General features: G+C 42.2%; 1 protein-coding gene across 6 annotated transcripts in view; it reads left to right on the forward strand.

The window, feature by feature from the left end:
- LOC115085477 (myelin P2 protein-like) overlaps window positions 1–26,758 on the forward strand; it is a 110,546-nt gene that overhangs the window by 40,696 nt on the left and 43,092 nt on the right. The window contains exon 1 of one of the 6 annotated variants that reach the window (XM_029591549.1): window positions 3,938–4,008. The exons of the other annotated variants lie outside the window; for them this stretch is intronic. The gene's annotated coding sequence lies outside the window, so the exon portion shown is untranslated. Of the gene's footprint in view, window positions 1–3,937; window positions 4,009–26,758 lie in introns of those variants that run through there. 6 annotated transcript variants of the gene reach the window in all.

Genomic DNA, 26,758 nt, shown 5'->3' on the forward strand with positions numbered 1-26,758 from the left:
TTTTCTGGCTAAAAGACTTTGAATATTGATCCCATAGTTTTTAAATCACAAGCTTTTTGTGAGAAAGTATAGGAGGACCTTGTAAGACTGGGAGACTGGGCAATCAAATGACAAATGAAAATTAATGTGGACAAATGCAAAGTGATGCATATAGGGAAAAAGAATCCAAAGAAAGTTGCAAGGTTAGATTCCACATTAGGAGTTAGCATTCAGGAAAGGGATCTAGGCGTCATTGTGGACTATATGCTGAAATCCTGGGCTCAGTGTGTGGCAGCACTAAACAAACACTCTTTTACCTGGAGAACTCTGTGCAATTTTGGGTGCCCCATCTCAAAAAAGAAATAGCTGAAGTGGAAAAGGTACAGAAGAAGGTATCTTTATGTATGGTGCCTTCTTTTCTTCCTGAGGTAGTCTTGGTGTTCCATCTTAGTTACACAGTAAAGCTTCCAGCTTTTACGGATTTGGATTCCTCTACACCTCAAGTGGGAAAGCATTGCCTCTTAAATTGGAGGCATGCATTATTGAGCTATTTAAAGGTCACATGATTTCTGTAGATTGCATCATCTCTTTGAGATCCTATCACTTCTTTGTACTATGGAGTGGTCCAAAGAAAGGAAACAAGTCGTCTAAGGCTTAAATTGTGCGTTGGCTGAAGGAAAATGATCGAGTCAACTTAAATTTGTAAAGGGTGCTCACTGCTGGGGGGTTTAGGGGCACACTTGATGTGTTCTCAGGCGTCTTCCTGGGCTGAATCACAACAGATGTCTCTGCATTAAATTTGCTGGGTGGTCACTGGGAAGTCGTTGCACACTTTTGCTAGGCATTATCGCTTGGATGTCGGGGCTCCAGCTTCCATGTGCTTTAGTGAGTGTTTTATGAGTGGAACCCACATCCCACCTGGGTTAAGGGGAGCTTAGGTACATCCCAGGAATCTGCATTGATCTGGGTACGTACAGGGAAAGCAAAATTTGGTTCTTACCTGCTAATTTTCGCTCGTGTACTATCACTGATCAGTCCAGAGATCCGCCCATTTACGGGGGGGGGGGGGGGAAGAGTCCGCTGCTCGTACTGTTGCTTTGTATATAGTGCAGAGTTGTTGGAGGTTTTCAATGCTGATTGCTTATGTTAAATTTGGGAAATGAGTTTTCCATTTGTCTTTTTGGGCAACTTCACCTTCTTCTGGCTTGTTGGAAGGGAATGAGTTTGCTTAGAAGCTTGCTTAGAAATTTATGGTTGTTGCTGTCATTTTGGCTTGGGTACAGGTCAATACTGAGGGACTGAAAGTTATGTACAGAGTCAGTGAAACTTTCTCTGTCTCCATCTACTGGCAGGGAGGCAAAACCTACACCCCTCCTCGTGCACTCTGCTCATTAGATAAGTCACTTCTATCCGTGCCCTTCTCCTCTACTGCCAATTCCAGATGCCGTGCTTTCCACCTGGCTGCACTGTGTGCTTAAATAGTCTTCCTGAACTGGTGCGTCATGTTCTCTTTCTTGCTATGTTTAAATCCCATCTATATACCCACTTTTTTGAAATTGCTTTTAAATCTTAAGCCTGATTGTCTGCTTTTAGCCTTGAATAACTTTCTTTTCTTTTAACCAAGTCTCTTATTAGATTGTAAGCTCTATTAAGCAGGGACTGTCTTTTTGTATGTTTGTACAGTGTTGTGTATGTCATGTAGCACTATAGAAATGTTAAGTAATAGTAGTAGTAAGAGGCTATAGGGCTCTTCAGCTTGCAGAAGAGATAGCTGAGGGGAGATACAGTAGACTTCTATAAAATCATGAATGGAATGCAATGCTTAAATAAATATTGGTTGTTTACTCTTTCAAAAACTAAAAACACTAGGGAATAGTCCATGAAGTTACTAAGTCGCACTTCTAAACAAATTGGAGAAAATATTTTTTTTCCTTCAACACACAGTTAAGCTCTGGAATTCATTGCCAGATGATGTTGTAAAGGCAATTAGGGTAGCTGATTTAAAAAACAAGTTTGGACAAGTTCCTATAGAAAATGTTCATAAACTGTTATTAACCAGGTAGACTTGGGGAAAGCCACTTCTTATATCTCTGGATGTAAGCAGCATGGAATCTATCTACTATTAAGATCCTGCCAGTGACCTGTATTGGCCACTGTAATTAAGTTTAAATAAATGAAGCATGGTTCAAAAACTGCAAGCAAGCCAACTTGTGAGCTTCTTGCACTCTTTTACCTTACCTTTGTCTAAAGTTTAAATTTGGCCCTTAGTGTTTCTGGCTTTGATTAATGCTTTGACTATAAATTCCATCCTGTCTACCTTTATCTTCACTTTCCACTTATTGTCTTCATTCAATTTTTTTCTCTACAATCTTCTCATTTTCTTAACTCTTTCTTGTTTTACTCTCCATTTCCAAGATGTTTTCTCTGCATCAAGCCCATTTCCGATCCCCAAACTATCCCCAGTCTATTGTTAAGCCTCTCTTCCCATCCATTTGTTAATGTTTACTCTTCCCTCTTTCTTCTCAAAGCCTGTCTCTCCTTGTTTGTATCCCGTCCTCCATCTTATAACCTCTGACCTGCATCTGTTTCTCACCCTCTCCATCTACCCAATCTCTATTTCTTCTCTGTCTCCAGTTCTCTTTTTCAAGGCTGCCTCTTCTTTTTCCTCACTCTACCCAACTATCAGCTTCTTTCCCTGCTCTCAACCAAGTTTGTCTCTCTCTCCCCCTTCTCAACCTCTCACTTCTCTTAATTTCTCTCTGCCTCTGTGGCATTAACTTATTCTTTCCCTCTTCCCAAAGATAATTTTTTCACCTATTCCCCACCCCATGACTTGCATCTACCCTCTTTTTTTTTTTCTTTGAAGGACGTTTCTTTTCTCTTCTGAATCCTCATGTCTTTTTTCCTTTCCCTACCACAGGTGCTGTCTTTTCCTCTCACCATGGTCTATCTTTCTCCTTCCTTCCCTCCAATTTATCTTTCTGTCTCCTTCAACCCCTTGTGTCTTTCTGTTTGTTCACCACTCCCTCCAGGTGAACATCATAATTTTTAAAGGACCAAGATCCAGACGAGCGTGAGCGGTCATCACTCCTGGCCTTTGTCACTTGGGACCCAGGAAGAGGGTAAGTGGTGGCTGGGGTGCGTGTTCCCCAGCCCTGGCAAATTTATACAGGGTGGAAGGGCCTGGATAGGCCCTAGCTGGGATGGGCTGGTTTAAGTTTTTGGCCAGGAATGGGGGGTCAGTGGGGCTAAGGAAGGCTCTGGCTGGGCTTGAGCTCTGGATTCACGTTTTACCAGGTAGGAGGGAGTTCCTGAGGCCAGTTTTTTTTTTTTTTTTTTTTTTTAATGCCACGAATATGAAAATACTCAAATAATTTCAGGTATTTTCATGGACAGTTTGTTCCATTCAGAATGAACTGAAAATGGCCTCAATTGTTGCTGCTTATACATTTGTCTGGTCTTCGTATCCCTGCTGCAGGTGTTGTTGCAGCTCTTGAATTTACTGCTGCAGTCTCTCTAGTCAGGGCCAGTGCAAGGGTAGTGGGTGCCCTAGGTGACCTCTGCCTTGCGCCTGTGCCGCCCCCTCCAGTCTCAGGCCCGACTCTTACCTCGTCCATGTCGCCCACCGCATGCTTCTCAGGGCTTTGAGCAGTGTGCGTTGCTCGCTGTCCGACGAATCTCTACTCCTCTTTGCTACAAGTGGCTTCGCTTTTGGCACCACCTGGCTGCTCTTCGGCACTCCCCCCCCCCCCTCCCCCCCAAGGGTTGGCACCATAGCTGACTGCCTAAGTTTGCCTAAAGGACACACGCCAGCACTGCCTCTAGTGCATCCATTTTAGAGCGCTATGTACAAGCATGCAATCTAAGGATAGTCTTAAATAAACATGGGTTTTGCATAGGTCCTTGGAGATAAAGTGCTATTCACCTTTTTCTTCCTTGTAGGGTGCACACTGAAAACAAACTGCAGAGCATGGTACCTTGCTAATGCAGCGAATTAAAGCTAAACTGCTGCTTGCTTCCAGCACCTGGGTAAAGTCCTTTTTTCTTTTCAAAAATGAAAACAAAAGAACATAACTTCTTCTTTGGTGTACTCACTGACTTAAGAAAAAGTCTGTCTAGCAGAAGCAGGGGCTAGGCCCTTTAGCCCTAAATTATAACAAAACAAAACAAAAAAACCCTTAATATGATAACATTTTTTATTCCACCTCTTTATCTGCTTCCTGCAGCAACTCCAGCCAATGTGAGTCTGGGAATAGAGAAAAGGGTTCAGGCAAACTGTCAGGTTATGGCCCCTTCTGAACATAGACCCAGCTCTCCTTCATATTTAATGCCAGAATTTTATTTACAGATTCAGGTTTTATTTACAAATCACACAGAACCCAGTTCAGCAGTCTGTTGTTCGTATTGGGTGTTTTGGTCCCGGCCTGGTCATACCAAGATACTTCACTAGTATTCCTTGTCCACAATCCAGGCTTTCTCTGCAGCATTGGAGCTTCACCTCTCAGCTCTACTGTACAGCTTTGAGCCATCAAGTTGCCCAAACACTGAGCCTTTCCCAATCCTTTTTGATCCTCTTGAAGACCAATCTGGATCCTGGGAGGGACATGGCCATGTTACGAGCTAGCTAGGCTGAGGCTGCCTGAGTTTAAATCATTCTGTGGCATCACTGGTAGAGTACTAGCCTTCCACTGGGCAGACCCTAGTTCCCTGACAGTCTGTAAGCTTGCATGCACTCACAGTTCATATGGCAACACCTCCCCAATGCTCACTGACAGGGCTGCTGCTATTTCTGATACAGCAGGTGCCAGGCTGCTCCACACAGCTCTGCCATCAGTGGGATCACAGAGGAGAGGATCACCTTGCTAGTGGCTGGAAAGAATCAGTAAATACTGCTTGGAGAAAATTTTAAAACTTAAAGTATTGGGGTATATTATTTAGCGTGTTTGTGTATTTTGTTTTAAATAGGTAGTTGGAAAGGCAGGCAGCAACCAGAAGTTTGTGTGTTTGTATTTCCTAACCCACCCCAGCTCATCCTTTAATTTATAGGCAGGTGTCACTTTCACAGTTTAAAAAAAATAAATAAATAAAAATCAGCCTTGTAACTTAAACTCAGAAATTCCCCACACCTTATCAAGAGTTTGATCATTCCCTTGTAGGTCACCACCAGAAATATAGTGAATACACTAATAGATTTAAAGGAAAGTAATTGTACGCATTCCTACTCCCATAGTAACCTAAAATTTAACTAGGACCTGAACAAATTTTAAGATGAAGGCAGCAGTCCAGCAGCAAGAGGAGAGACTCCTAGTCTTTTGCATCAAGTGTCACATGTATGATTTTTTACCCACCGGTGAGAAATTGTACATGTGCATCTGATGCAAAGAGCTCCTGTCTCTGAGAACAAGTCTGATCTCTGGAGGCTGGAGTGGCAGACATGGAGGAGCGGAGGAAGACTGGAAGTTATATAGATAAGACCTTCAGGGACATAGTAGCTGTCCCAACTCCAGTCTAGCAGACTTGGTGCTCCCTTGGAAGCAGAAGGTCTCATGGTCAGAGAGCATCAATTTGGTGCAGTAGGAAGTGATCCTGTAGCAAGGACTTGCTCTCCAGGTGATGCAGTGCCCTTTCACACCGAGGATGTGTCTCCCAAGGATTCTGCCCAGGAGGGAAGAGTTGGGTCGGCCATCATAGTTGGTGATTCGATTATTAGAAATGAAGACAACTGGGTGGCTGGTGGGTGAGAGGATCGCATGGTAATATGCCTACCTGGTGCAAGGGTGGTGGACCTCATGCGTCACCTAGTTAGGATTTTAGACAGTGCTGGGGAGGAGCCAACTGTCGTACATGTGGGCACCAATGACATAGGGTCTGAAAGCCAAATTTAGGCTTTTAGGTAGAAAGTTGAAATCCAGAACGTCTAGGGTAGCATTCTCTGAAGTGTTCCCTGTTCCACACACATGTCCCCAGAGGCAGGCAGAGCTCTGGGGTCTCAATGCATGGATGAGACAATGGTGCAAGGAAAAGGGATTCAGTTTTGTAAGGAACTGGGGAAACTTTTGGGCAAGGGGGAGTCTCTTCCGAAGGGATGGGCTGCACCTTAACCAGGATGGAACCAGGCTGCAGGTGCTAACCTTTAAAAAGGAGTTAGAGCAGCTTTTAAACTAGAACAAAGGGGAAGCCAACAGTCGCTCAGCAGTGCATGGTTCAGAGGGAGGTATTTTCAAAGGATACTAATGAAGCATTAGAGTTAGGGCATCCCAACAGAGAGGTTCCAATAATAAGAAAGGTAGTCCAAGTGCCTATAATTTAAAAACTCACCTGAACTAAAAGATTCCAGTTTAGCCCTGTCATCTGAAAACCAGAATGAAAATATAAACAAAAAGCACACTTTGAAATGCTTGTATGCTAATGCCAGATGTAAGATGGGAAAATTAAAGTGTATAGCTGTGAATGATGACAGACTTAATTGGCATCTCAGAGACATGGTGGAAAGAGGATAAGCAATGGGATAGTGCTATACCGGGGTACAAGTTATATCACAATGACAGAGAAGAGCATCTTGATGGCGGGGTGCCGCTTTGTCTGGGATGGCATAGAGTCCAACAGGATAAAGATCCTGCATGAGACTAAATGCACACTTGAATCTTTATGGGTAGAAGTCCCTTGTGTGATGGGGAAGAGTATAGTGATAGGAGTATACTGCTGTCTACCTGGCCAAAATGATGAAACAGACCGTGAAATGCTAAGAGAAATTAGGGAAGCTAACCAACTGGTAGTGCAGTAATAATGGGAGATTTCAATTACCAATCATAAACAGAAGCACACCTTGCACATAAGCAAGTACTCAAGAACACTGGTGCAGGTAAATGAGTATATTTTCCATTCAATGGATGCCCGCGCTCCTGATGATTGTCTATAAGGTATGTGATTACCCACTGTAACTTGTTTTTCTGCAGCCTGTCTTTTTCCATGTTTGATTACTCATGTTATATTCCAGATTTTGAATATCATCCGGTCCCTCCTGATGCAGCCACCGCGAAACACGGGACCGTGTCGGGGGACCTGTAACTCCTGACTGTTACTTTGTATGGAGTTGCCACAGTAAGGATATTGGAACATTTGCAATAATAAAAAAGTTATTTACCATTGAATGGAAAATATACTCATTTACCTGCACCAGTGTTCTTGAGATTTCAATTACCCCAATATTGACTGAGTAAGTGAAACATCAGGGCAAGCTAGAGAGATAAATTTCCTGGATGGAATGACAGTTTTATGGAGCAATTGGTTTAGGAACCAACAAGAGAGGGAGCAGTTTTAGACATAATTTTCAGTTGAGCGCAGGATTTGGTGAGAGAGGTAATGGTGATGGGGCCGCTTGGCAATAGTGATCATAATATGCTCAAATTTGAATTAATAACTGGAAGGGGGATATTAAGTAAATCCACGGCTCTAGTGCTAAACTTTCAAAAGGGAAACTTTGATAAAATGAGAAAAATAGTTAGAAAAAAAATTGAAAGGTGCATATACAAAGGTAAAAAGTGTGTAACAGGTGTAGACATTGTTAAAAAAAATACCATACTAGAAGCACAGTCCAGATGTATCCCACGCATTAAGTAAAGGAGGAAGTATGGCAAAACGATTACTGGTATGGTGAAAAGGTGAGGTGAAAGAGGATATTTTAGCCAAAAAAATCTTTATTCAATAATTGGAAGAAGGATCCATCAGAAAAAAATAGGATAAAGCATAAGCACTGGCAAGTTAAATGTAAGACATTGATAAGACAGGCTAAGAGAGAGTTTGAAAAGAAGTTGACCATAGAGGCAAAAACTCACAATAAAAAACTTTAAAAAATATATCCAAAGCAGAAAGCCAGTGAGGGAGTTAGTTGGACCGTATGATGATCAAGGGGTTAAAGGAGCACTTTGAGAAGATAAGGCCATCCCAGAAAGATTAAATAATTTCTTTGCTTTGGTGTTTACTGAAGAGGATGTGGGAGAAATACACGTTCCAGAGAAGGTTTTCATGGGTGATGATTCAGATTAACTGAACCAAATCACAGTGAACCTGGAAGATGTGGTACGCCTGATTGACAAAGTGAAGAGTAGTAAATCACCTGGACCGGATGGTATACACCCCAGGGTTCTGAAGAATTTAAAAAAATGAAATTTTAGACCCATTTCAATTAATTTGTAACCTATCATTAAAATCATCCAATATACCTGAAGATTGGAAGATGGCCAATGTAACCCCTATATTTAAAAAGGGATCCAATGGTGATCCGGGAAACTATACTCTGGTGAGCCTAACTTCAGTGCCGTGAAAAATTGTGGAAACTGTTACAAAGAATAAAATCACAAAACATTTAGATATGATTTGATGGGACACAGCCAACATGGATTTACCCAAGGGAAGTCTTGCCTCACAAATCACCTACATTGTTTTGAAGGGGTGAACAAACGTGGGCAAAAGTTGAACCAGTAGTTGTGGTGAATTGGATTTTCAGAAGGAGTTTGGCAAATTCCCGTATGAGAGGCTTCTAAGAAAACTTAAAGTCATGGGATAGGAGGTGATGCCCTTTTGTGGATTGCAAGCTGGTTAAAAGACAGGAAACAAAGTAAGATTAAATGGTCAGTTTTCACACTGGAAAAAGGTAAACAGTGGAGGGCCTCAGGGATCTGTACTTGGACCAGTGCTTTTTAATATATTTATAAATGATCTGGAAAGGGGTATGACGAGTGAGATGATCAGATTTGCGGATGACACAAAATTATGCAGAGTAGTTAAATCTAAATGGATTGTGATGAATTGTAGGAAGACCTTGTGAGACTGGAAGATTGGGCTTCCAAATGGCAGATGAAATTTAACATGGACAAGTACAAAGTGGTGCATATAGGGAAAAATAACCCTTGCTGTAGTTACACAGTATTAGGTTCTATCTTAAGAGTTACCACCCAGGAAAGAGATCTAGGTATCATAGTGGATAATACATTGAAATCATCAGCCTAGTGTGCTGTGGCGATCAAAGAAGCAAACAATGTTCGGAATTATTAGGAAGGGAATGGCAAATAAAACAGAGGGAGGAGTTAGCAATCTGTTATGAGTTCAGCTCCCATGGTAGGAGGAGTTAGCAATCTGTTGTGAATCTGCTCCCATGGTAGGAGGAGTTAGCAATTTGTTATGAACCTGATGCTGAAGATTCACAAAGATGAGATTTGGACAATTTTACTCAACCTAGCTTGATGTTAACCAGGTAGAGAGTTATTCAAGCTAGGTTGAGAGAACATAGTACAAATCTCATCTTTGTGTGAGTTTCCTCACTCTGAAGGACATCAAGTCTTCACAAGAGTGTACTGTTCTGTTCGTACGTCTCACTCTGCATGTCAAAGTGGCCCCTAACCCCTACTCTACTACCTAAACCTCACCTCAAGTTACTACATGGACCTCCTATAAATAGCTGCTTACTATGATGCTACCCCCAGAGGCCTCCCCCCCCCCCCCCCCCCCCCCCCCGCCAAATCCTAAAAATGCAATTTGTGTTATGGGCATATTGCACAGCTTAACGCCAATGAAAAAGGTGTAGTTATTTTCGGCATTAAAACTGTGTGATTATGGCTTTGTGAAGCCAGCCCACTTTCCCAAAAATCCTGCCCCCAACTCCTCCCCTTTTAAAAATTAGCATTGCACCATGTTCTTTCCTCTACTTCTTCTGTTTTCCTGTTGATGTCAAATTCATGTTAATCAATATCCAATTGATTAAAAGAAATTTCAGCTTGTTTATGATTTGATACTAGCAGAAAAGCCTGATTTTTTTTTTTTTTTTTTTGTGTGTGTATTACTGAAAGCTGGCTTCTTGCCTCTGATTTAGTCACACTTAATCAAATTTGTCTTCTTTCTTACTCTTTTTTTTTTATTTATGCACTTTTCAAATATAACTCAAGACAGTATCTTGAATAGATATTAATTGGTGATTCATACAAAATACATACATTTATGGAGAAATAATCCATCAGAAAAAAAAAGAGATCGCCACAGTCAGAGTTCTCAAATGGGGGATAACAATGACACCACTTCAAGGTATTCTAGTTAAAAAAAACAAAAAACCCCCAAAAACTAAGATAATAAGGAAAAGCTGGCTTTATCAAGGGCCTATCTATCTATGATAGAATGTACTACATTCTATCATAGATGTTTAGTTAGGCATAGGAGTAGAAGAAAATATCAAGGATATTTGTTAGTCAAAGCAGACAATTGAGATGGTTGAAAAAAGATATAGGAGGCATTTTGATGTTTGATGATACATTTGCAAGGGAACTTTAAAATAAAAAAAACCCTCCCAACTGCAAAACCTTTGGTTTAAGTAACAGGAATTGCTTCCACTTTTTGTGAGTCTGCTTGGGATAAATCAGGAAAAACCTGAATCCTCATATTCAGAAAGAGATCCAACCTATGGTGAAAGAACATTTTAAAAATCCAATCTATTTGATTCCATCAAGAAAGAAACTATCGACTTCTGGCGATGATGTCAGCCTGAGTGGAGGTCCCACTCTGGGCTCCTTGAGGGTTCATGACAAAAAACAGACTTTATTGCTATTCACCCCTTGCGAAACAGCCTCTCTTCATACCTAATTGCTTCCCCAAACTCTGCTGACCCTTTTGAAACTTTTCATGGCTGCATATCTCCGGCATGACAAGTCGGCAAAGAAGACCTCCGCCTGACAAAACTGTGGCTTCCGAGGACAAAATGACATCGGACGCTATGCTTTCCCCTGAAGGTGTGTCGGACGCTTTGATCAGAAATCACCCGAGCGGTTTCAGCACCTCTGAACAACCAGCTTCAAAAATTAGTCTTCTTTGGACTAGCTAAATGATAAATGGGCTATAGATCAATCCCAGCTGTCTGCCATGGAAGTCCAGTTCACGCGCCAAGAAGAATGGCAGGAGGAGGTCAACACCAACATGGCTGCCCTGCGCGAGAAAAGTCAGGAATTGGAAGAGAAGCTTGATGAACTTGAGAACCGCTCTCGGAGGAATAACTTGCGGGTGGTGGGCCTACCAGAGCCCCTACAATCCACTGGTTTGAAAGCTGGCTACCAACCGCACTGGACATCGTTGCAGCAGGCAGGCTCATTATGGTGGAATGGGCTCACAGGTTGGGCCCTCTGGCCGAACCAACTCGGAGACCACAGCAAGCTATTGCTCGCTACCTTCATTACATGGACAAACATAACATTCTTCAGGCATACAGGAAAAAGAAGGAGCTGCAATATGAAGGACATAAAATTCTGATTTTACCTGAATTCTATTCTAAGGTTCTGGCAGCATGCAAGGAAATGACACCATATTGTACCCAACTACATCAAAAGGGGATTCGCTTCGCCCTTCAGTTTCCCGCAAAGCTTTGAGTTTTTTCATCACGGAGAATCTAGGATCTTCACCAACAAGGAGGAGGCACGAAGTTTCCTAGATGGGCTGTAGTTGCTGCAAGTGATTTTGGTTCCTGAGACATTTCTTCTTATATCATATCAAGATAGCACTTGTTTGGCAGATGCTGACAGTCCAACTTTAAACTCTAGGGGGGTGACTCAATGTGGGTGACAATCATGGACCCTCTGGAGCCCCAGAGTCCTTGGTTCACCCTGGTACCTGTGGTTGCACATCACGGGTTGAAGGAACCACACCAGTGAGGTTAGCATGGGGCTTTGGGTTCAGAATTTGTTCTTGCTATGGGGCAATGTTTGTTTATCTCTGGGGCTGAATGTGTGGGTGAATGCATGAGTGTCCAGATTGTAGAAAGGACAGAGAGTTACTGTTTCACCAGATTGGATCTGAAAAGCTTTTTTCCCCTCTATTTGGTTACCACAGCTTCACAGGAGGGCCTCTGCTGGGAGCCCTTTCAGCTGTCAAAGGAGACTAATTCAGCATTTTTAAGGCAGACGCTTATTTTTCTGGCTAATCTCACTGTTGGTTCCCTGAACATAGTGGGATTAAACTCCCCTATAAAGAGGAAAAAAATGCTTCAGGAGCTTAAGCGAAAAGGAGTTAATGTTGACTTTTTACAGGAGACACACTTAACCAATGTAGAACACCAAAATTCAAAAAGGGAGTGGCTGGGGCTGGTCTCTTACTTGTCCTTTTCAACCAGTCAGCGTGGGGTAGTGGTGCTAATTGCTAAGTCTCTGACTTTTCAGGTGGAAGGCACTGTCTCTGACCCAAAGAACTTATCGTGAGAGGAGAACTACAAGGCCTGAAAGTTCTGTTAGTTAATGTCTATGCCCCTAACCAATACTCCCACCATTTTTTTACCTGTCTGGTTTCTAGACTGACTTCTTGGGAGGACTAGTATCCTTATTGGGGGGACGGGGGGGACGACTTTTAACATCACCGATAATCCAAGCATTGATTGTAAACCAATATCATCCCTCAAAAGAATCAGGGTGATATTGGTATTAGTTTTTTATGCAAAGACTTACAACTAATTGATATTTGGAGGGCAACGCACCTAGATGAAGCGGGCTTCACACACTTTTCCCATCCACACAATCTTTATACCCGTCTGGACTGCTTGCTTCTCACTGAATTGTTTTATTCTATGGTGGAGAAATGTTCTACAGAACCCACCCTGCTTTCCGATCACGACATGGTGGTGTATCACTTGGGAGTTCCCTCTGAATAGGGTTTGGATAATGCCCCCCCTGGCTATATGAAGATCCCAAATTTGCCTCTTTTCTGAAAGCTGAGTGGGAAGAATATAGCACTCTAAACAGTGGGGTGAGGTAGATGACATTACCTTCTGGAGCGCGGCTAAGGCGGTTTTATGGGGCCACATTTTAGCTTACCAGGCTAGCCAAAGAAAAAACTCAACTCCAAATTACTTTTACTTACCAAAACGTTGATAACTCTCAAGCGTTCCCATGCTCAAACATTAGATGATACTACCAAACGGGAGCTGATGCTAATTTGACAAGAATTGAATGCTCTCCTTACTCAAAGCATAGCGGAACCTTTTTATACTACAAATTTAGGCTCTAACAATGGAGAAATAAACCTGGGAAGCTACTTGCCAAACTGATAAAGGGTAAAAGAGGCCCCAGGGGGTAATAAAACATCTATGGGCAATTATCGCGTGGTCACTGGAACCCCTGCTATTTTGACAGCCTTTACCCAACATTACCAGCAAATATACACGGCCCAACCTTTTCCTCCTCGCAGAGACAATTTTTTTTGGATATCCAACTGCCTCAATTTTCTGATGCAGCTAAGCTGCACCTGGCGGCGCCTATTCAGCCTGAGGAGGTCTTAATCGTCATAAAGAAACTGAGTCTAGCCAAGACTCCTGGTCCTGATGGGCTGGGTCCTGAATTTTATCGTATTCTGGGCCCACAGGTGGCTGCTCCACTAGTTTCTATGTTTTGTGCAGCGAGGAGTAGGGGGTCACCTGGATAAAGATCAAAATCTAGCTACTATGGTATTGCTTCCCAAACCTGGTAAAGACCATGAGAGCCTAGAAGGATACAGACCTATATCCTTGCTCAATCAAGATATAATAGTGTTGGCCTCAGTTCTGGCTGCTCGATTGAACAAGGTAATCAGGGATGTCATGCACAGAGACCAGACAGGTTTTGTTAGGGTGCCTGCCTACCTCTGATTTATTGACATTCTTCTCTCGATGCTGCCAAAGCTTTTGGCTGCGTGGAATGGCTGTATCTATTGTGGTCACTGGGGAAATTTGGGCTGGGTGAGGAGTTTATCAGCTGGGTACAGATGTTATATACTAATCCCCAGGCCCAAATCATGGTTAATGGTGTCCTTTCTGCTCCTTTCTCTCTGGGGAGAGGCACTCATCAAGGTTATCCCTTGTCCCCCCTACTTTTTGTGCTCTCCCTATAACCACTAGTGCTCAAGTTACATATGTTGCCCACCTATCAAGGTATACAACTGTCATCAACAGATCAAATTGGGGCTACATGCAGATGATATGTTGCTCTTTATAAGGAATCCGGGAAAGACACTGGAAGCTGTTTTACAGTCCATTGCTCACTTTGGCTCTTTTGCGGGCTTACGACTCAATTTGGAAAAATCTGAAGTCTTACCATTAGTTGTCACCTTACCGCAGCGATTGGTAGGCATGTTTCCCTTGAGCTGGGCATCATCTTCCATAAAATATTTGGGGATTCACCCAGATTGTTAGAATACAAAAGTATATGAAGCCAATTTTACCCCAATATTGGACAAAACAAAACGTCAACTCGCCCGCTGACGGGATCTTCCACTGTCTCTCCTGGGGAGATGTGCCGTCGTCAAAACGGCGGTTCTGCCTAAATTTCTATTCTGCCTCCAAATGTTACCTCTTTGGGTAAAAGATAAAGACTTATGATGTTTTAAATCAATAATTGGGAACTTTATTTGGGTGGGAAACGCGCTCGTATCAAATATGACACCCTTCGCCTGGACAAGGGATTGGAAGGCATGGTATTGCCAGACTCGAGACTATATAATGTTGCCTGTTTACTGTGCCACATTCAAGATTGGACATCCGGACACAATAAATTTGACACGGATGACCTGTTGTTGGAATGGGTTACCCTGTTTTTCCCGCTTAACCTCCTTCATATGACTGGCTTCAAAGTTGCTTCTCGGGTCTCGTCATCATTTTGGATGCGGGTCCATAGCAAGGCGTGAAGGTGATGGGGCACATCCATCCACCGCAGCTGTCACGTCTTCCCTTTTTTTGTCCTTGGTGGGTAACGGTCAGGGAGGGGGTATTTTTAAACAGTGGGCCTCTAAAGGGCTTTGCCTGCTATATCAGTGGGTGGATGAAGACAGTTCCTCTCTCTGCTCATTGCAACAACTACAAACCCGTTGAGAGATTCCTTCATCACAGTTTCTTGCATACCTTCAGGCATGGCATTACTGCCTTCACATGAGTAAGGGAGACATGAGCCTATTAACACTTTCTGATGAGGAGGACTCCTTCTTTGACACCCCCCTCAGTTCAATAAAGTCAAGGTATGGATGTTTCAGTTGAAAGCTACTCTGTTTAATTCCCATTTGCTCCATCTGGCGAATAAATGGCAAGAGGATCTGGGGGAGTCGATTACTATTGAAATTCTGAAAAGAGCCTTCTCTGGGGTGGGGAAACAACTGCAATTGGCGGCTCTCCGTGAGACCCAGTTCAAGCTCTTGCACAGAGTGTACCTCTCTAGAGCAATGGGTGCTTCCATGCATCTATGGAACTCCAATTTATATCTCAAATGTGGCATGCAAGTAGGAAATCTTTGTCATATGTTTACAGGTTGTGGAAAACTGGGACATTTCTGGTCTCAAGTTAAGGGATTTGTGGAAAAGGTTCTGGGCTGCACAGTCTCTTGGTCGGGGCCTCTGTTTTACCTACATCTTTTGAGGGGAAATGAAGTTCTCCCACGAGGTGGCTTGAAATATCTATGTATTGCTTTGGTTCTGGCAAAAAAGCAAGTTCTATTGACTTGGAACTTGAACCTGCTACCTACCTCGCAAGTATGGAATAGCTCCATGCAACAGTTAGCTCAACTGGAACTCTTAAGACAAAACTCTATTTCACACCCAAAAACTCTAATTGTCTTGCGTAGTTATTTTCGATTGTGGGGAAAAAGCTCTTACCTTCCTATAAAAAGCTTTTTTGTCCCGGTTCAACCAGTCTAGGACATCAGGGTGCGTGCTGTGTACGAGTGATGTATGTATGGTTTGTGTTTGCGGGGAGGGAGGGCTTGGTGGGGGGAAGGGGCTTCAAGCAAAATTGCAAAATGGATCTCAGGGAATGCACTATGTTACAGCCTGGTATATTGATATTAATGTTTGTATTTTATACCAAGTGTTACTCTGTTGGTTGTTCATCACACATATTTTTGTCATCCCTTTGTTTCCAATAAAAGATATATTTAAAAAGAAACTATCAAAGTGGCTGGCTTAACCTGGTCTTTCTGAGATGTTTCCAGGAGAGCGGTGACATCCAAAGGCGACTTTATTTTAGGAGAAAGCACAGACATATCATTAGAATCAGCAGGAACCTTTTTAAAAGATGGTAAATAGTAGATACACGAAATAAGTGGAAATGCCTTTTCAGGAATCTTCAAAATATCAAGCAAGTACTTACTCCACATTTCTTTTGGGCCATTGTGGTATCTTTAGAGAAATTAATAAAATGAAGATTTTTCCCCCTAACTTGATTTTCAAGGTTTTCCAGCCAGAAGAAAGCCATTGATTTTCCTTAATAATATTTTGTTGCTAGTTGGCCACATTTCCCAAAACCTTTTTGCAAGAATCACAATTCACTTTAATATTAGCCTCTTCAGATTCCACGAATTTCAAACGGCCATCTAAATGGTACAAAGAATTAGTCAAAGGATTAATCTGATGAGCAATATTATTAAGTACCTAGATAGCGGCCTATAGAGATTCAATAGTTATTATTGACGGTCTTACCAATTCCATTGGTTGGAAAACAGAGAGCATAGAGATTGTTTATTATGCCCAACAACTCCGTCGGCAGATGAGTCCCCTGCCTTCCCTAGATTTTCAGACTGCACTAAGGAAGAAAGCACTGAATCAGTGATGGCAATAGGGGTTATGGCATCTTTGGACTCTCCAGCTGATGCCTCCCTCTGAGGCTGAGACAGTGCATGGACCTCTGCAGGATTAGAGAAGACAAGTTGTTCCTCCAGTGAGAAAGAGATGGAAAGCTCTGGGAGGGGACCAGATTCAACTGCTTCCCTGTCAGCCTCCAGCAAGCCGACTCCCGGAGCAAGCCCTCCACGGTGCAGATGAGCATCCATCGGACTTAGAACAGCTGACAGCAAAGGTAATTCCCGCTCTCTGGCTCTTCTCTTCCTGCCGGGCATATTGAGGAAAAGGACGGCTCAGACAAAGCAGCTCAACCATGCTGAGCCAGCTGAGCCATCTTGAAACTCCTTGTTCTCATTTCTTTCTTCCTTCTTACTCCTTTTACTCTCAACCCAGAGGAAAGGGAAGGGGTGGTGGTTTACTATTAATCTATAAAGAATCTTGGACTCCAAAATTTGTTAACCTCAGTTGTAACTCCATTTTTGAACTATTATTGCTGCAAACTTCAGGCTTTTCTGTATGTCTCTCATATATTCCACCTAAATTGTTACAAGCCAATTTGTCATCTCATTTTTTTTGAGCAATTGCTATTTGCTAATGTTGATTTGAATAACATGATTATCCGTGGTAACTTCAATCTCCCTTTTAATGCAGATTCTCATCCCACTAATGGTAATTTGTTTCTTGATATTCTCGCTTCCTTAGGTTGGTCTCAATTAATCAATGTTCCGACTCATCGTTTAGTAATACCCTTGATTTGGTTTTCATGAATACTTCTCAGTGTGAACTTCGTTAAACTCATTATCCATTTCTGAAGTACCCAGGTCAGATCATTCTCTGATTAGTTTTTCTATTTCAAAGGTTTCTCAGGACTCTACAGCTTCTTCAAAATTAATTTGTGGCTTCAATGATAGTTCTAAATTTTCTGAAAACTTGTCTTCCATTTTAGATCCCATATTTTCAGATGAAGCCAACAATTTTGAACAATTAGTGTCCAGCTGGCAACCTACTATTTCTGAAGTACTTGATGATTTGTCTCCACTCAAAACTACTGTTTCCATGAAAAAACATCCTTATCCCTGGATGAACTCACACTTGCGGTCACTTTGTACTTTGCTTAGACGGAGCGTCTTTGGCGGAAATCGCCTTCTGTTTTTTCAACTTCCAATTTCAGGTCAGTTCTTACCAAATACCAATCTGCTACCCTCAAAGCCAAGAAAAATTTCTATTCAGAAAAAAAAAAAATTAGGCAATAATAATCATGCTTTATTTCAATTTGCCAAAAATTTAACTAGTACTCCTAGATCTGCTACTCCCTCTCACACATATGCTTTTTGCTGATTCCTTTCTTAAGTATTTCTCAATTAAGATTGAAAATCTCAGTCTCTCTTTCGCTAATACAAATCCTTGGTATCACACCCGGTGTTTTTCAACACCTGAACTTTAGTGCTCTTTTGAAGAACCCTCCATATTAGAAATAGAAAATATGATTTCAGCTATGCATAATGTTTGCCCATTTTCTAATGTGTCTATAGTCTTATTTAAATCTTGTAAAGATGTCATCGCACCGTTTCTTTCGAAAATTGTTAATTTTTCTTTAAAATCCTGGTTTTGTTCCTGATTGCCTTAAAAAAGCAGTCATTAAACCTCTTCTTAAAAAATCAAATCTGGATCCAACCAACTCTTCTCATTATTGCCTGATCTCTTCTTTGCCTTTCTCATAAAAAATTCTCGAATCCTGCGTGCTCTGTCAACTCACTACCTTTACAGAAGAAAATATTTTAGATCTTCACCAGTTTGGTTTCAGACATTCTATGAATACTGAATTACTGTTAGTATCACTTATAGACACTATCAAAAGAGGCCTGGATTCTGGTCAACAATTTGTTGGTTTCATTAGACATCTCGTTAGCTTTTGGTACCGTTGATCGTGGAATTCTGTTTCTGACTACGTGAATGCAGATCTCTTCCTATCAATAATCGGATGCAACAAGTCAAATATCACTATCAAATGCCTGCACAATATCATTTAAAATCTGGAGTTCCACAAGGTTCGGCTATATCTGCAGTTTTTTTTAATATCTATCTGGCACCGATTACTAAATTACTTGCCACAATCACCTACAGCTATAAAATCTATGCAGATGACATTCAGTTTTACATTCGTCTGCAAACACATGGGACAAAACCATGGAACATCTTCATCTTTGCTTGACTTCAATCAAAAAATGGCTTCATCGAAACAAACTTGCTCTTAATATATCTAAAACTGAATTTTTTCTAGTCCATCGACTGCATTCAACCAGTGTTTGTCAAACAGTATCTTTTGAAAATGCAACATTTTCGTTCGATTCTCCAATTAAAAGCCTGAGTGTTTTGCTCAATTCCACTTTTTCATTTTGTCCTCACATTAAATCGGTAATCAAAATTGGATTTTACAAACTTCGTCTATTAGCATGTTTGTGACATCTTCTGCACTACCATGATTTCCTCACAATCGTACAGGCTATCATTTTCCCACATATTGACTACTGTAATAGTGTTCGGTTTACCATCAACATCACTTTATCCCCTTCAACGTCTGCTTAATTCTGCTGCTAGGTTTGTTACAAATAATAAACATTATGAACATATTTCTCCTGTTCTCAAAAAGCTGAACTGGCTTCCAATTGGCCAAAGAATTCATTACAAAATCCTCGTGACAACATTTAAACTAATATCCTCACACTCTTGCTCTTGGTCCAACACTCTACTAAAATTTTACAAACCATCTAGGGAGTTGAGATCCTCTCAATGAGGTTTCTTAAATGTCCCATCCCTTCGGCATGCCTGTTTGGCTGTAACACGTGAGTCTGCCTTTTTCGTTGTTGCACCAATACTTTGGAATACTTTACCAACTGAACTCCGGTTAGAAGACTCCTTGAAAAAATTTAGAATCTGCCTAAAAAAACTTCCTGTTAGAACAAGCCTTCCCTTGAATTATATAGACTTCTTTCATACAACTGCTGTCTGTGATTTTTGACTTCCTCATTGTAATTGTCGTCTATAATTTAAAAGTCTGATTTGTTTGTTTTAATTGTATTTTTGTTTTTATATTGTGAATTTTATTTCTGTAAATCGTTTACACCAAATACAAGTTAAGCGATTAATACATTTTAATGACATGAAATGAAAGATGGGAAAGACTGAAATGGCATTCTAGCAAAGGTTGTGGCAGTCTTTCAACATATGGGGGCAGTGTGGAAAAGGGTTAAGAGGTCAGCTAAAATGGTGGAGGATGGAGTTGGTGAGGGTTGCATATGGGAGTTTATGAGCATTTAGCCAAAGTGGATGAATCTCAGCTAGGCAGACTGGATGACCTACTTTGGTCTTTAGCTGCCATCATTTTTATTTATTTATTTAATAGTTTTATATTTCTGTTCCTACCTCAGATCAGTCTAGATGCCTGGGTTTTGCCTCCCTGACAGCAGATGAAGACAGAGAAGAAAAACTTTGACACTGCTACTTATAACCTAGTGTGCCACCTGCAGTCCCTCAGTATTTCTCTGTCTCCAGCAGATGGTAGAAGTGTAAAACCTACAGAGTACAAAAGAAAAGAAAAATTAAGACAGGAAAAAGGATATCCAATTCAGGAGCAGTTCTCCCGGGGGGAACTGGTTCATCCCTCCTGGTTGAGGCAGACGAGCAGTGGGTTGGTGACCTTTTTCTGGAGGCTCGTTCTCTGGCACAGTGGGGCTCAGAAAGCTGGTGGTTCAGTTCCCTTGTTGCCCTGGATAGCTCTTCTACTAGCAGTCTCCTCTGCAGCATTGGATTAAGGGAATTATCATTTTGTTAGTGTTAAAGTTTAAAAAAAAATACAGAAGCTGTCTGCAGGAATGCATTTAAGCTGGCATTTGGGGGGCTCAGCGGTAGGAGGGTAGGACTCAGACTATCCCTGTGAGTGATCAAGGATCACTATTAAGGCAGGAAAGGACCCATCAGTGAGTGTTCATCCTGAGGTGAGGGGTCTGCTACCGCGAATGATAGGCAGGCAGCTCATGCGGCTGGAGCAGTAATGGCACCTGCTAAAGATCGCAGCAAGAACTGCTGCTCGTGTGGGGAACCTCGTTTATAGCTGACTCCAGCAGGATTGTGTGTGTGCTGTGTTTCCAGGGGAGAGGGTAGCTCAAACAGGACTGGTACTGAATCAGCAGTGAAGAGCGTGACAAGATCATCAGGGGCTTGTGCCATGGCTGTTCCTGGGAGTGTGGGAAGAATGGCCATTTTTGACTTCAGCAGCTGTGAGGGAGGAAACCGGAAATAAAAGGGATTCCTCTCCTTCCTTATCCCTGGCTGTACAAAGTCCCCTGAGGTTACTGGAGGAGGGTTCTGAGGATTCTGACATTTTCTTCTGAGTTTGTTTTACTCCTCCATAGGGCCCTCACCTTCACTGTCATCCACAAAGTTGCCTGCGACCATCAAAAAGGCCAAAAATGAATGTGCAAAATGGGTCTGTGAATATCCTACAGGTACTTTGGCCTGGCTGGGCAGCAAGCAGTCCCTTGGAGTCTGAGAGCTCCAAGGGAGTAGACAGTCCAGCAGACGAGTCTTCAGAAGGAGAGTCAGTGCAGGATCTTTCAGATCCTGAGGAAGTGCCAGTAGCAGAAGAGGACAACCCTAAGTGTGGTCTAGCTGTTCAGAAAGGAAGAATTGTGGCCATTAATTCCACATGTGCTGAAAGAGTTGGGCATCAAACTGCCACAGGAGTCCGACCATGAATGTGTGGATCCTATCATGGATGACTTGAAAGTTAGTGAAGAAACTGGTGGTCAGAGAACGGGATACTCCAGAGACTGGCCTAAAGGTAGGATTGGTAATGGCAAAGCTGTACCCCCTACTGGAGGTGGCTCTTGAGCTTTTGATGCTTTCAAAGGTGGAAGCTTTGGACTTGGCGGCAACCAAGAAAACCACCATTCCGGTGACAGGTTCTGCTGTGCTGAAAGACATGCAGGATCGAAAATTGGAAATTCAGCTCAAAAGGATTTTTTAGGTTTCTGTGTTGGGCACCTGGGTGGCTGTATGCAGCAGTTTTATACAGAAAGCTGGGTTCCGCAGTTGCTGGCGAAGGATGCTTCCTCCTCAGCCAAGCAGGCTGAGTGCTTGGAGACGGTGGTGGCCTTTGTGACAGATACTTTATATAATTTGAGTAGGATTCCTTCAGGATTACGTTGTTGGCAGTTTTGGCCAGAAGACTGCTATGGTTGAGAAACTGGTAAGTGAATGGCTGATCTGAGTCTCAGCTTGGCGCCCTTCTGTACAAAGGCAAGCTCTTGTTTGGGGAGGGCTTAGAGCAATTAGTGAAACACCTAGGAGAGTCCAAAGGGCATAAATTGCCTGAGGATAGGTCAAAAAAGGTGGAAAGAGGCCCTTTTCTACTCATTCGCATTTTAGGGATAGTAGGAGATATCAGCAGAATAGAAGCTTTTCGGCATCTCTGAGACCAAGCTTGGGCAGGACCCAGTCCTTTCGGGGCAGGTGGAAGCTGGCCTGGGACAATCCTGGTCATGGAACCAGAGGAACTAAGTCTTCACAATGAAGCGAGGCCAGTCCACTCTTCTCTTCTATCTTTTTTTTTTTTTTCTTGGGGGGGGTGGGGGGCAGCTAGTCCTTTTTAACAAAGAGTTAGACCAAAATCACAATGGACCAATGGGTCCTAGAAGTGATACAGATGGCTACATGTTAGAATTTGCTTGGCCAGTGCGAGAAGCTTATGTCATCTCTTTGCACTCCCTGCACCAAGCAGAAAGCGATTTGTGACACGGTGGACCAATTGCAGTGCCTGGGAAGCCATAATACTGGTTTCCCAAGAGGTAAGTGGAAAAGTAAGGTATTACATTTATTTGTAATTTCAAAAAAGGAGGGAATTTTCATGCCGATTTTGGATTTAAAGAAAGTGAATGTGGTCCTCAGGGTGCCATAGTTTTGTATGGAGACCCTGTGATTGGTTATAGTGGCGATCTACAAAGAAGAGTTTTGGCATCCTTGGATCTAACTGAGGCTTATCTACATAATTCAGCTGGAGCACCAGAGGTTTCTAAGGTTTATGATTCTGGAGGACCATTTTCAGTTTCATGTCCTTCCTTTTGGTTTAGCGATGGTGCAAAATATATTCACCAAAGTGATGGTGGTGGTGGCTGCAGCTCTTCAGAAGAAAGGAATTCTGGTGCATTATATCTGGATGACTGGCTCATTTGGGAAAAATCAGCAGACCTTTATCAAAAGGTGGTACAGTAAGTCATGGAGAGGTTGAGGTCTCTGGGCTGGGTGGTGAACCTAGCGAAGAGCCACCTTGTTTTGACACCAGGATTGGTAAGGTGTTTCTCATGGTGGATAGGATGACGAAACTGCAGAGGCAGGTTTGCTGTTTGTTACTGCTTTTGGTGCTCAAGGTTTGGGATTATTTGTAGGTCCTGTGTTCTGTGGTGTCTATGCTAGATCTAGTTCCCTGCATGCTTGCTCATAAGCAGCCCCTTCAGAGGGCACTCCTATTCCGCTGGAACACGTTATTTGAGGAGTTTCACTTTCTGCTTCCACTCGGAATCCAGGTCCAATCTTTCATGGTGGCTTTCTCGATTCAGTTTAGAAAAAGGAGTGGTTGGAATTCTTGGACTGGAGCAGTATGTCAGGGACAGACTGCTCAAGGCCAGTGGTTGACTGAGGAGGCATCGTGGACTATCAATCAGTTAGAAACGAGGGCGGTTAAGAACATAAGAAAATGCCATACTGGGTCAGGCCAAGGGTCCATCAAGCCCAGCATCCTGTTTCCAACAGTGGCCAATCCAGGCCATAAGAACCTGGCAAGTACCCAAAAACTAAGTCTATTCCATGTAACCATTGCTAATGACAGTGGCTATTCTCTAAGTGAACTTAATAGCAGGTAATGGACTTCTCCTCCAAGTACGTATCCAATCCTTTTTTAAGCACAGCTATACTAACTGCACTAACCACATTCTCTGGCAACAAATTCCAGAGTTTAATTGTGCGTTGAGTAAAAAAGAACTTTCACTTAGCATTGCTTTCATTTTGGCCACGGTTTCACAGTGGCTTTTATCAACCAGCAGCAGGGAATTAAACGTTGAATGGTTTCTCAGGATGCTCAGGAGCCACTTCACTGGGCAGAGCAACATCTGGCAATTCTGGCAATGGACTTTCTCAGTTGGCGGAGGCTAGATTCCAGATAATGGGAGCCGGCAAAGAAAGCAATGCTCCTGATTCAAGCCAGGTGGGGCATACCCCACATGCATTGGATGGTGTTGAGATGGAACACCAAGGCACACCGATTTTTCAGTTGCAGGCAGAAGGATTTCAGAATTTCAGGTGTTGGCTTGTAGAGACCCTTTTCTACAGATTACAGAGGCGGGTGTGTCGTTGCGCACAGTGCCTGCTTTTCTTCTGAAGGTTGCATCCACTTTTCATCTGTCTCACAGTGGAGCTTCCAGCTTTTCCAAATTTGGATTCGTCTACACTGCATGCGAAGGAACTTCATGTGTTGGATGTGCGTCAAGCATTGTTGAGGTATCTCAAGATTACCTACATTTTTCGATTATGGGATCCCCTCTTCATGCTTTGGAATGGACCAAAGAAGGGGAGTAAGGCTTCCAAAGCTGCTATTGCATGGTGGCTGATGGAAGTGATTGGATCTGCATGCATTTGCAGGGGTTGGTCGATGTCTGAGGGTCTGTGGGTTCCCTTGACTCGGATGCAGGCAACGTCATGGGCTGAGTGTCAGCTGGTTTTTCTACAGGAAATCTGTTGGGTGGCTACTTGAAAGTCGTTACACACTTTTGCTAGATATTACCGGTTTGATGTCCGAGCACTGGACTCAGCAGAGTTTGGGGAGAGTGTACTGAGAGTGGGGCTGTCATACACACGCTCAGTTTAGGGGAGCTTGGGTACATCCTAGGCATCTGGACTGATTTGGGATATGAACAGGAAAGGAAAGTTGGTTCTTACCTTCTAATTTTTGTTCCTGGAATACCACAGATTAGTCCAGAGACTCACTCATTCTGGAAAGCCCACCTTGCTTCAGTATGTAAATAGTGCAGAATGGGTTGCTGGTTGAAAGTTTTAATTATCCATGCTTCTTCAAACGGAGCTCTGGTAGAAGGCTCCACCTTCCTTCTACTTGGTTTAAAAGAGGGATGGAGGGATTTTAATTACTGTTTAAAGTTAATCTCATCTTGGCTTGGGTACAAGTCATACTGAGGGACTGCAGGTGGCACACTAAGTTAACTAGCAATGTCAGTAAAGCTTTTCTTCTCTGTCTCCATCTGTTGGCATGCAGGCAAACCCCAGGCATCTGGACTGATCTGTGGTATTCCACAAACGAAAATTAGCAGGTAAGAACAATTTTCCTTTCCACGATTCCAAAACCCTTCAATGCACAGAGCGCAATACACATACATGATTAAAAAGTCAAAAATGCAAAACCATATAATAAAACAGTACATATACAGACCACAAACAGTAAATATCTAAAAATACTAAAATAAAAACTGTATAATACACTTTAAAATAAGAATCAACTGCTTTACAATAAAATCACACTCCTATTCAGAATATGCCTGCAAAAGTAAAAACACTTATCTTCTTGTGAAATTTTATATAATACTTGCCGCAGTTCAAGTGGTAACTCATTCCACTAAGAAGGTCTTTGAACTACTTTATTGCCTTTTAAACTCAATGACAGATGGCACCATCAATAAATGCTGTGAAGCCAACCTAAAGGATAAGAAGGATCATACCTTGAACCCCATCCCACAAATCGCTCTATGTAAGAACATAAGAACATACTATACTAGGTCAGACCAAGAGTCCATCAAGCCCAGCATCCTGTTTCCAACAGTGGCCAATCCAGGCCATAAGAACCTGGCAAGTACCCAAAAACTAAGTCTATTCCATGTTACCGTTGCTAGTAATAGTGGTGGTTATTATCTAAGTCAACTTAATTAATAGCAGGTAATGGACTTCTCCTCCAAGAACTTATCCAATCCTTTTTTAAACACAGCTATACTAACTGCACTAACCACATCTTCTGGCAACAAATTCCAGAATTTAATTGTGCATTGAGTGAAAAAGAACTTTCTCCGATTAGTTTTAAATGTGCCACATGCAAACTTCATGGAGTGCCCCCTAGTCTTTCTATTATCTGAAAGAGTAAAAAACTGATTCACATCTACCCATTCTAGATCTCTCATGATTTTAAAAACCTCTATCATATCCCCCCTCAGCCATTTCTTCTCCAAGCTGAAAAGTCCTAACCTCTTTAGTCTTTCCTCATAGGGGAGCTGTTCCATTCCCCTTATCATTTTGGTCACCCTTCTCTGCACCTTCTCCATTGATATATCTTTATTGAGATGCGGCGACCAGAATTGTACACAATATTCAAGGTGCGGTCTCACCATGGAGCGATACAGAGGCATTATGACATTTTCCTTTTTATTCACCATTACCTTTCTAATAATTCCCACTCTGTTTGCTTTTTTGACTGCCGCAGCACACTGAACCGATGATTTCAATGTGTTATCCACTATGACGCCTAGATCTTTCTTGGGTAGTAGCACCTAATATGGAACGTAACATTGTGTAACTATAGCATGGGTTATTTTTCCCTATATGCATCACCTTGCACTTGTCCACATTAAATTTCATCTGCCATTTTGATGCCCAATTTTCCAGCCTCACAAGGTCTTCCTGCAATTTATCACAATCTGCTTGTGATTTAACTACTCTGAACAATTTTGTATCATCTGCAAATTTGATTATCTCACTTGTCCACTGCCCACACCATTCCACTGAGAAAATTGTCCATTTAATCCTACTCTGTTTCCTGTCTTTTAGCCAGTTTGTAATCCACGAAAGGACATCACCACCTATCCCATGACTTTTTATTTTTCCTAGAAGCCTGTCATGAGGAACTTTGTCAAATGCCTTCTGAAAATCCAAGTACACTACTTCTACAGGTTCACCTTTATCAACATGTTTATTAACTCCTTCAAAAAAGTGAAGCATATTTGTGAGGCAAGACTTGCCTTGGGTAAAGCCATGCTGACTTTGTTCCATTAAACCATGTCTTTCTATATGTTCTGTGATTTTGATGTTTAGAATACTTTCCACTATTTTTCCTGGCACTGAAGTCAGG

The sequence above is a fragment of the Rhinatrema bivittatum genome, chromosome 2 (genome assembly GCF_901001135.1).
Source record: "Rhinatrema bivittatum chromosome 2, aRhiBiv1.1, whole genome shotgun sequence".
Taxonomy (NCBI): Eukaryota; Metazoa; Chordata; class Amphibia; order Gymnophiona; family Rhinatrematidae; genus Rhinatrema; species Rhinatrema bivittatum.